Source organism: Thermobia domestica, chromosome 1 (assembly GCF_964235325.1).
Source record: "Thermobia domestica chromosome 1, izTheDome1.hap1.1, whole genome shotgun sequence".
NCBI lineage: Eukaryota > Metazoa > Arthropoda > Insecta > Zygentoma > Lepismatidae > Thermobia > Thermobia domestica.
In genome coordinates, this window is record NC_137454.1 from 238055049 (window position 1) to 238064293 (window position 9245).

Consider the following 9245-nt stretch of genomic DNA (forward strand, 5'->3'; position numbering starts at 1 on the left):
CACCCTTCCTATTACGAGGAGCAGGTAAATTTCGTATAGCTTCAAGTCGATCCGGAATCATTTGCATAGTTCCTCCACCTACGCGAAATCCCAAATAATCTATCTCCGTTTGAAATAATGAACATTTTTCTGGTGAAATTGTAAGACCTCGTGATCGAAGTCGATCAAGCACAGTCTTAAGTAATGTTTTATGTTGCTCAATTGTATCAGAATAGAGTACAATATCATCAGCATATACTTCGACACCTTGTTTCTTCAAATCACCTAATACAGTATCAATAGCGCGCGCTAAAGCCGCCGTCCCAGTACAGAGTCCCATAGGATGTACCTGAAAATGATAACTTTTATTGTTAAAAGAAAAGCCCGTATATTTCTGACAGGATTCATCCAATACTATCTGAAAAAATCCCCTTTTACAATCGAATCTCGACATAATACGAGCATTAGCCAGTGTAGCAATAGATTCTTCCATGTTAGGGGTGACTATATTATCGGCTTCCACAAGCTTAGATAATTTACCAAAGTTTAGAACTAGCCGTCCTCTACCTGCACTATTTTTAACAATAAAGCAAGGGGAACGATACTCACTAGTACTCTCCACGATAACCCCGTTATCCAAAAGTTCTTTTAAAATTACACGCATTTCTTGCTTTTGTTTACTAGACATAGGGTATTGTTTTTCACGAAACACCGTATCCTCCTTAACCCGAAACTTGTACTTAAAATCTTTAATTCTGCCGATATTTGATGTAATCACATCAGTATAATCATTTATAATATCCTGTACAAATAAAGGTAAGGTACGATCTTCATTAATAAGTTCATTATCAATGTTTTCCACAATTAATTTTCTAGTTGCATTATCTAGTTGGTTAACAGGTGATTTGTTATTTAAATTATGCATAACTCTACTGTCAATCGCTAATACCTCTTTGCTGTTCGAAGGTACTTCTGAAACACCCTGTACAACATTACATTCAACAGGTGATTTAAGTTGTAGCTCATTTTTATATTCTATTACTTTTTTATTTTGAAAAAAATCTTCATTAGTAGCCTGTGACGTTAAAGACCAAGAATTTAAAAAAGAATTATAGTCATTAAATTGATTTAAAGCAGAACAAGCATTTTTAAAAATAACAGGTTCTTCAGATAAAGCAAAGTTTTGTTTATATTTAGTAAAACATTCTTTACCTTGCTGTAGTACTGCTTCCTTATCTCCAACAGGTTGTTGACCGGGAGGCAGGGCTGTATTACGTGGCACCTGGTCTAGTGAGAACTCGCTCATTGTATCAGGAATGCAACAGGTGTTATGACCTTGACCATGAAAAAAGCTCTTATCTTCGCTGCCCAGCTGATTTTGAACATTTGGTTTGTCGCAGGATGTGCGGTTCCTTGTAAGATAACCCATCAAATACGATGTAGAATAAGGACCCGTCTTCCTGCAACCAAAAGGAAAAGGGCCAGAATATTGTCCACAAAAAGGAGGTTTGGAAACATACGTAATGTTGAAATTGTGATCAGGAAAGAATATACTTCGTTCTTTAACATCCAATTTAAAGGCAGTCTGCTCAATAAAGGGCATTCCTAAAGTAATATGTTGGCCAATGGGACAATGTTCGTTTATATACGCACAAACAGTTAACTCTTGCTTATTAATTCTCAAAGGGAGCAAACAATATTTGTGTAACACCAAACGATAGTTTGTAGCAGTACGACCCACAAAGTTCTTAACATGTATTTTTAGGTTCGAATCCCGTTGTAGTAAATACTGTAACACTTCGTTACTTATAAAATTAACACTTGAAGCACTGTCCAAACATGCAAAGTATTTTTTATCATATAAATCAACTTCAATAAATATACCACCTTTCCCAACTAATGGAGGTAAGGTTCGTACACCACAGTCCGAGGTTCGAGTCTGCTGAGTATCAGAATCCTTTTGAAAATTAGACACCTGTCCTTTGTGGAAATTACCCGATCTGTTTCGTACATGAGGATGAACTACACTACGCGATCTAAAGTCACTGCTTTTACGATTTATATCGAATGATGATCCACCAACAGTTGTTTGATGCTGCTTCGTAAAAAGTTCTAACTGTGAGTAAGCCTTTAAAGAGTTCATAAGTTCATCACGCGTTTGAGGATGCTCACTATAAAATACATGCGATCTAACATCCGGTCTACAACCACTAGCCACCGTTAAGATGTACGTTTCATCACAGATTTGAATATCCAAAATACGTGATACTTGATCAAGTCTACGTGAATATTGCAAGACCCCTTCACTTTCGCCCTGAGGTTTATAAAAATATCTCGTGGTAAGTTGCTGTATAGCCACGTCAGAAAGCAACTCAGTCATCACATATTTACATAAATCTCCCCAGTTCCTCGTTGCTTTAACACTATCCTTAAGACACTGTAGTAATGGATTTCTAGTTTTTGTTTGTAAAGCGTATACCACACAACGAATTGGAAATTCATTACCACTTAAAAATCGTCAATTTTACATATAAAATTGAACAACTTGTCAGGGTCATTACCATCACAAATTGGAAGATTTTCCACAAATCTATTTAACACCGTCAAAGCAGTATTATCCTCCAAACGGGAAGAATTGGTACGGAGATAAGCGTCATCACCTATGTCCTTTGTATAATCACTATGGCATCTATTACCAGATACTTTACTAGTACGTTTAGGAATAGCACCAGTTGACTTATCAGATCCCGTATTATCTTTATTAACAGGTACCCTAGAAGACATCGGACCCACCTTTCCAGCTATGTCTTCTAACATTTCTCCTAACCTTTCAATTCCAAAAAATAACCTATCAATTTTATCTATATTTAGAGGCGGCGTTTTTACACCATCATCATCATATCCGGATATAGTATCTGAGGCTACCTTATCTTTATCTACACCTTCGGCCATATTTAATATATAAGACGAACAGCAAGGGCATTAACAAACTAATTCAATATATAAAAGCCTCGAATTGGTAAGATTGACTTCAAACCATTTATATGTAGTGTATCATACATGCCCCACCGGAAGTCAAGGAAGGAACTGTACCACTAGTTAGATAATTTAATAATAAGCAATATTTCCTCGCATCATAGCAGCAGCATATACAACACATACATAACGGCACGCTATTAGATTGGATACCCCCCCTTAGGCAGATATAGTAGAAACCAGAGGCTTTTCCAAATCAAAACATTATCCTCAATTAAAAGGTATACCAATGAACAATTTATTAACGAGATCATATAGAAAAAGTAAACAACAAATATATATATAAGTGAAGCTCTTATAGAACAAGATTTAAAAATATAGTATATATTCTCAAATTTCAATTTCAATTAACCTCTCTATATATATGTAACACGGTAGCAACAGTAGATTAATATCAAATTAGCAAAAATAATTGAATTTAATTATACATTAAGTTAACACTACTTTTACCTGTATATGAAAAAAGGGCAACTTCCAATGGTCAACTCGGGAACGAACGATGGCAGGAAGTTTCACAAACACAAAATATCATATATTAAAAAAAGAGAAAACACTGGAGGAAAAAACTATAATAAAAAAATCACAAACTACAGAACTAAATAACTGAACACTTCCGTCTTCGATCCTTTCCCTCGCTGTCCATGGAATTGCAAGGCACAATTTTACACTTAAAAAAAATCCAACCAATACGCACCCGATTTGAAGTCAATCTGACAAACGGCAGAAGGAATTCAAATCACGGAGCCAGACATGACGTCATGTTCTATACAATAGTACCAGAACAATTAACCAATAGAACACCAGAATAAGAAAACATTTTTTTTTAGAGATATTAAAGTAGAATACACTACAGCACAAACATATAACATACAAAGAACCGTTACAAAAATTCGTTTTTAGTGAACCTCTCACACCTACTAATGTGCTATGGGAGTGTAGTAAGAGGACGTATCGCATATTGGTCACAAATTTGATCATTATCTAATATTAAGCTGCAGGAGAGATGAGAGATCCACTGCACCAGGTGATAAACAGTATCAAATTATTTCAGCAACGAGGAACGAACAGATGAATAAGGAATACAACCGTGATGTAAATTTGACGGAATTGGTCTACGATACAATCGGAATAGAACAATATGATCAGTATCACTGATGTGGTGAAAAAGTACATATTAACAATTCCTAAGCTCGGAAACGAAATTGTTTAAAATTCCAAAATGTGTGATGCCCACCTTAGGCGACGATCAAATGTCAAACCCAAAATTCAGAAAATCTATCTAGTTCGATCAACGAGGAAGGACAATTAATGAGAATAGAAGTTATCGCAAAATGCTACGAAAGTACCTGAAATGGCAAATATTAACGGTATCGTCAAAATACTTACAAGGAATCGGCCTTCAAGAGTCACGATATGTATCTATTCCCATTCTTTCAAGCTGGACTTGACAATCTTCTAGACATGCTCTCGTCAAAGGATCGGCTTGACTCCTTTGTAGTCAAGCAAAGTAGGAGGTGCACCAAACTACCATGACCGTCGACAAAAGTGAAAGATCCCGGAATGGAAAAGAACAAAAACAAGAAACGGAAAAAAATAAACGAAACAAAAAATACAGCTCTTATGAACAATAAGAACAAAGAAAATGATGAAGATTTTAATATACAGTATGTATTATAAGACTTCAACAAGCCACCCGCTAGTCGCAACTGAAAGGGCAGGCAAGGAACATGCTCATGAATGGTAATCAAATGAATGATAAAATAATCCGTACTTTTATCTCCAACCCGTTCCCAACGATTGTATTAGAAGGACAGTGTGCCCAACAGTTACAAACACAATGCGTTCCGCAACATTGTTTGAAGGTCGAAATTGTTTTCCTAATGGAATTCATATAAATATAATTAATCAGTTCTAGCCACAGAAAATTAAATCTGTAAGTTCCGCGTCCCACGGTTATGGCGGCTAGGCTAAATCTGACGGTGGTGATAAATGAAGGAACTAGTGGAACGAAGAAAGTGGAAGGAAGCGGGGAACCCTTGAGAAAACCCACGCATACGGTGTTTGCTCACCCCACGTTCACTTGGCGTAAGCTAGGATCGAATCAAGGAGTCCATGCATCAGAGGTGAACGCTCTATCACTGAGCTTCCACGGTCCTTTTTCTAGCCACAAAAACATAGTGCTTCTTTCATTTATATTTACATTTTAAAGTAGTACTTGTCTGTGGTGAAGAATTTAGGATGGTAGTAGTATTATTTTAAAACACAAATAAGTAACATTAAATTGAATAAAGCAATATCATGGCTGAGAAACACAAGACCTTCAAAACATTGCGAACACACAAAAACACTAATAGTCATGTAGACTTGCCTGTATAGGTTTGTGTTGGCATTCTTATTCCAAATTATATTTCGTAAGCTGAGAGGAAACAGTCCTACTTAAACTTGTTTGTAAATCGAATTGATCGCTTACTACGAGATTCGTAAGCTGTGATATGATAAAATCACCGAGGTGTCCACTGTATTATATATAATTTGCATTCTGGAAATTTTAATTCGCTATTGCGGATTTTTTTAAGAAAGGGTGGGAAGAGAAGCTTTTAGTAGGTGTGTTAAATAGTTGAGCAATTATTGAAATTGCATCCTTTATTTGAGTAGCATAATGTCAATAACAACCAAAAGCTTAAATTAATTACAGAGCAAAAATTAATTGGCGTTTCTAACTAAAAACAAACAACAATCTTAATCGTGTTTGTTCTTTTAGTACGTTTGATTGGTTGTTACTGCAAAAATATTCTGGTGGTAACGAGCCAGGAAAATGTATTATTTTATTCAATATTTCCAGGAAATTCACCAAATATTGTTTGATCAAAAAGTGCCGCTTTAGTAATTGGCATGCCTGTTAATTGAAAAAAAAAATAGGATTTCCTTACAGGAAAATAAATATCTAAGCAAACAAATGAATATAAAAATCAGATAATTGTTGATTAATAATTAAATCAATTAGTAGATATTGAATTTCCACGGAAATTAGTTAAGGGATTTGAAAGTATTATTATCACCATAGAAACTAGACAATATAAAAATATTATTAATTTGCTTGTTTTCGTTGTAACTTTTTGTTATCTTACTGGACTTTGGCTTCAATATTACATGTTTAACAAATACTAAATAATATGCATATTAAAACATGCTTTATGGCGAATTGGAAGGACAATGTGTGACAATGACCCATCTTGTTGCATTTGGACCTCATTGACGGTGCCTAACCTCTCAAATTATGGCACATGGAATATCCTGAGCATGTTTGTACTGTTGTCACCATTTACTGTGTCTTTCTCGATGGAACATGTACTAATGTTATAGTCCATTGAAACAACATACCTCACATTTAGTATTGGGTTACCCTACGTATGCATCTCGAACGCATGAGGAGTTTCAACCTCCGAAATTACGTTAGTTGCACCTGTTCAATTTTCCCGAAACGTATCCACATGGGAAAACAGAATCCGATACAGGAAATCACCATCACCATGTAAACGGACAAATACTGATTCATAAAATTTCATTCTGATATCATAGTATTTAGTCTATCAGACAAAGTCCAAATTTAAATATCATCTTCATGTGTAATGATCGTGTGTAATGCAGACATTGCCATTTCCAGTTCCAAGGACCATTGCTTAAGAGATTTCATTGAACTCCAATCACACCATACTCATTCTTGGCTTTCAACTATGTGGGTAATCTTATATACATCTCGAAGCCTTGAACATTTCTCACAATCTTTTGATACTTGTCTCTACTGGGGGGTGATTTTCTAACCGCCTTTTGGAACTTTCTCAGCATCAAAATGCAACATTTTAACTCCGCAAATCACAGTCTGCACTGTGTTTTCCTGTATTGAAGGCATTATGTATCACTTGAGTACGTGAGTACATGTAGTTCAATAGTATAATTAGAATGCAACTTGAAACATTATTCATAAATGTAGCAGTAAAAACGTTATTGAGTTTTAGTTTCATGCAGAACTATATATACTCTTTGCATTGTAACTCCTCTTTTGAAAAGATAGCTGCTAAATGGAATGTTAAACAAGCAAACTAAATTTTAATATAAAAAAGTTTATTTACTTTCTATTATTATTATTATTATTATTATTATTATTATTATTATTATTATTATTATTATTTACAAGGATGCATCTCTACAATTGTAATAGAGTGTTCGTTAGTGATGTTCCTCTTACTCGGTACTAACGACTGGAAACTGAAGTGAAAAAAAAAAACTATATTGTTTCTCTGATTATTCAGTATTGAAGGATCTGGAAACCACTTGTGTGTTTGAAATATAATTTAATTTTACAAAACATCTTCATGTAACTAGTTTTTCTTTTCTAAGTTTCTGCACTAACCCGGCAAGTTCAATTATTTTCATAGAATTGTAACTTTGGTGATTAAAAGTTTATAGTTACTTTCAGTACCCATACTATATGAAACATGGACTTAGAGCTTAACGTGGGCTCCAAACTACATGAGTCCACCGGAAATCGATTCTGGATCTTGTGCGCCGAAGGCATGTAGAGACCTACTAACCATATACCTACTGTGGAAGAGTTCTATTCTTGATTTGTGATCTTGCATTCATTTAGTAGAGATTTACCATAAGATCATAGTATCTTGCAGATGGTATTCTTTTGTAGAAAATCATTTTTATGCTTAATTTGATCACACGTATTTTATGAATGATATTCTTGAACAGAACAAATTGTTTGTAAACAGGACAAAAGGTAATAGCATTTCCAGAATGAAGAATGTGTTTGAAGGATTTATAATGTTATTTAGATCATGAGAGACATTTTAAAGCAAGAAAATAATTAAAGTAGAACAAAATGAGGGGGAAGGATTCCACGACTTCATATACTGTACAAGCATTTTGATGAATGTGACTGAGCATTAAACAACAAACGATCCAACTAGAGCAAATATGCTTTGAATTTAGTCCAATATTTTCATTAGAACAAGCAACACTCTATCTATCCTCCTTTGTTTAACATAGAATGGTGAATGTATTTGAGAGATAGCAGATTGTTCCCATAAATTTTCTCTTTGGACACCACATCAACCCTTATGTCCTTAATTCGAGGACACATCTGCATGGATCCCAGACGAAGCACTTTGCTGTAGAATGCTTTAAGGCGACGTGATTTCTTTCACTTTCTTGCTTTCGTTTTCAGCTAGTGTAAAACAGTATAAATATTCATTCTCTCACCAGACAATACTATAATGTCTAGCAGCGAAGTGAGCAGGTTATTTCGTGTTTCTCAACATACATTCATAGAAAGATGGAATCAACAAAGACCTTTAATTACCTTTTTTATAATTATTGCAATTAAATTTTTACTTCGGTAAAAGTGATGTAATTGAAGAGAGAGTACTAAACCATGGAAGAGAATGAGATATGCCGTAATCATATCCGACAGCCTAATCAAATTGACTTGAAGTTCAGGTGCACTAAAGTAAAACACGTAGTTCTTCATACTAAATGTAAACCCTATCATAGCACTACATCACTACGCTTGATACATTTCAATATATAAATCGAAATTAATATATAATATGTAATATACAATATGTTTGGGTTGTTCGGTAATTCCAATTACAATGTTTGATAGTTGCAACTACACATAAAAATGTGAATGGGCTCAAACTCGAAAGTAGCGTCTGTTCCGAAGTATACGCGTCGAAAATATCGTGACAGAATTTTGAAGCGCCATACCACAAAACCGAATGACCGTGGTACAGATGGTGTGGAATGTAACACACGAATCCATAGGAGTAGTATCCAAAAATAGCAAAATCAAGACTCTAGTACCATTGCGCAAGGAATTCTCCAAAGGAAGTGAGGGATTCCCGATTATGTTTTCCATTAAAGATGGGAGAAAATCAGCATCAAATAAAATAATACGTAATAATAAATTATAATTAGTCTGTGCAATGTTGATATTTCAGACAAAATTAAAAAAAAAAGAGAGAATTGTATAATGCTGTAAGTTGTTGTATAATCAGCACGGAATAAGTTGCAAGGATTCTAGGAACAATAGTTTATTATTGAAGTTTAAATTCCTAATAGTTTGATGCTACCTTTCACTCCCCACATGTATTATTACGTAATACGTAATATCAGCATCATCTTCATCATTAGTGTTCTATCACTGGTGGCAGGTTGTTTTC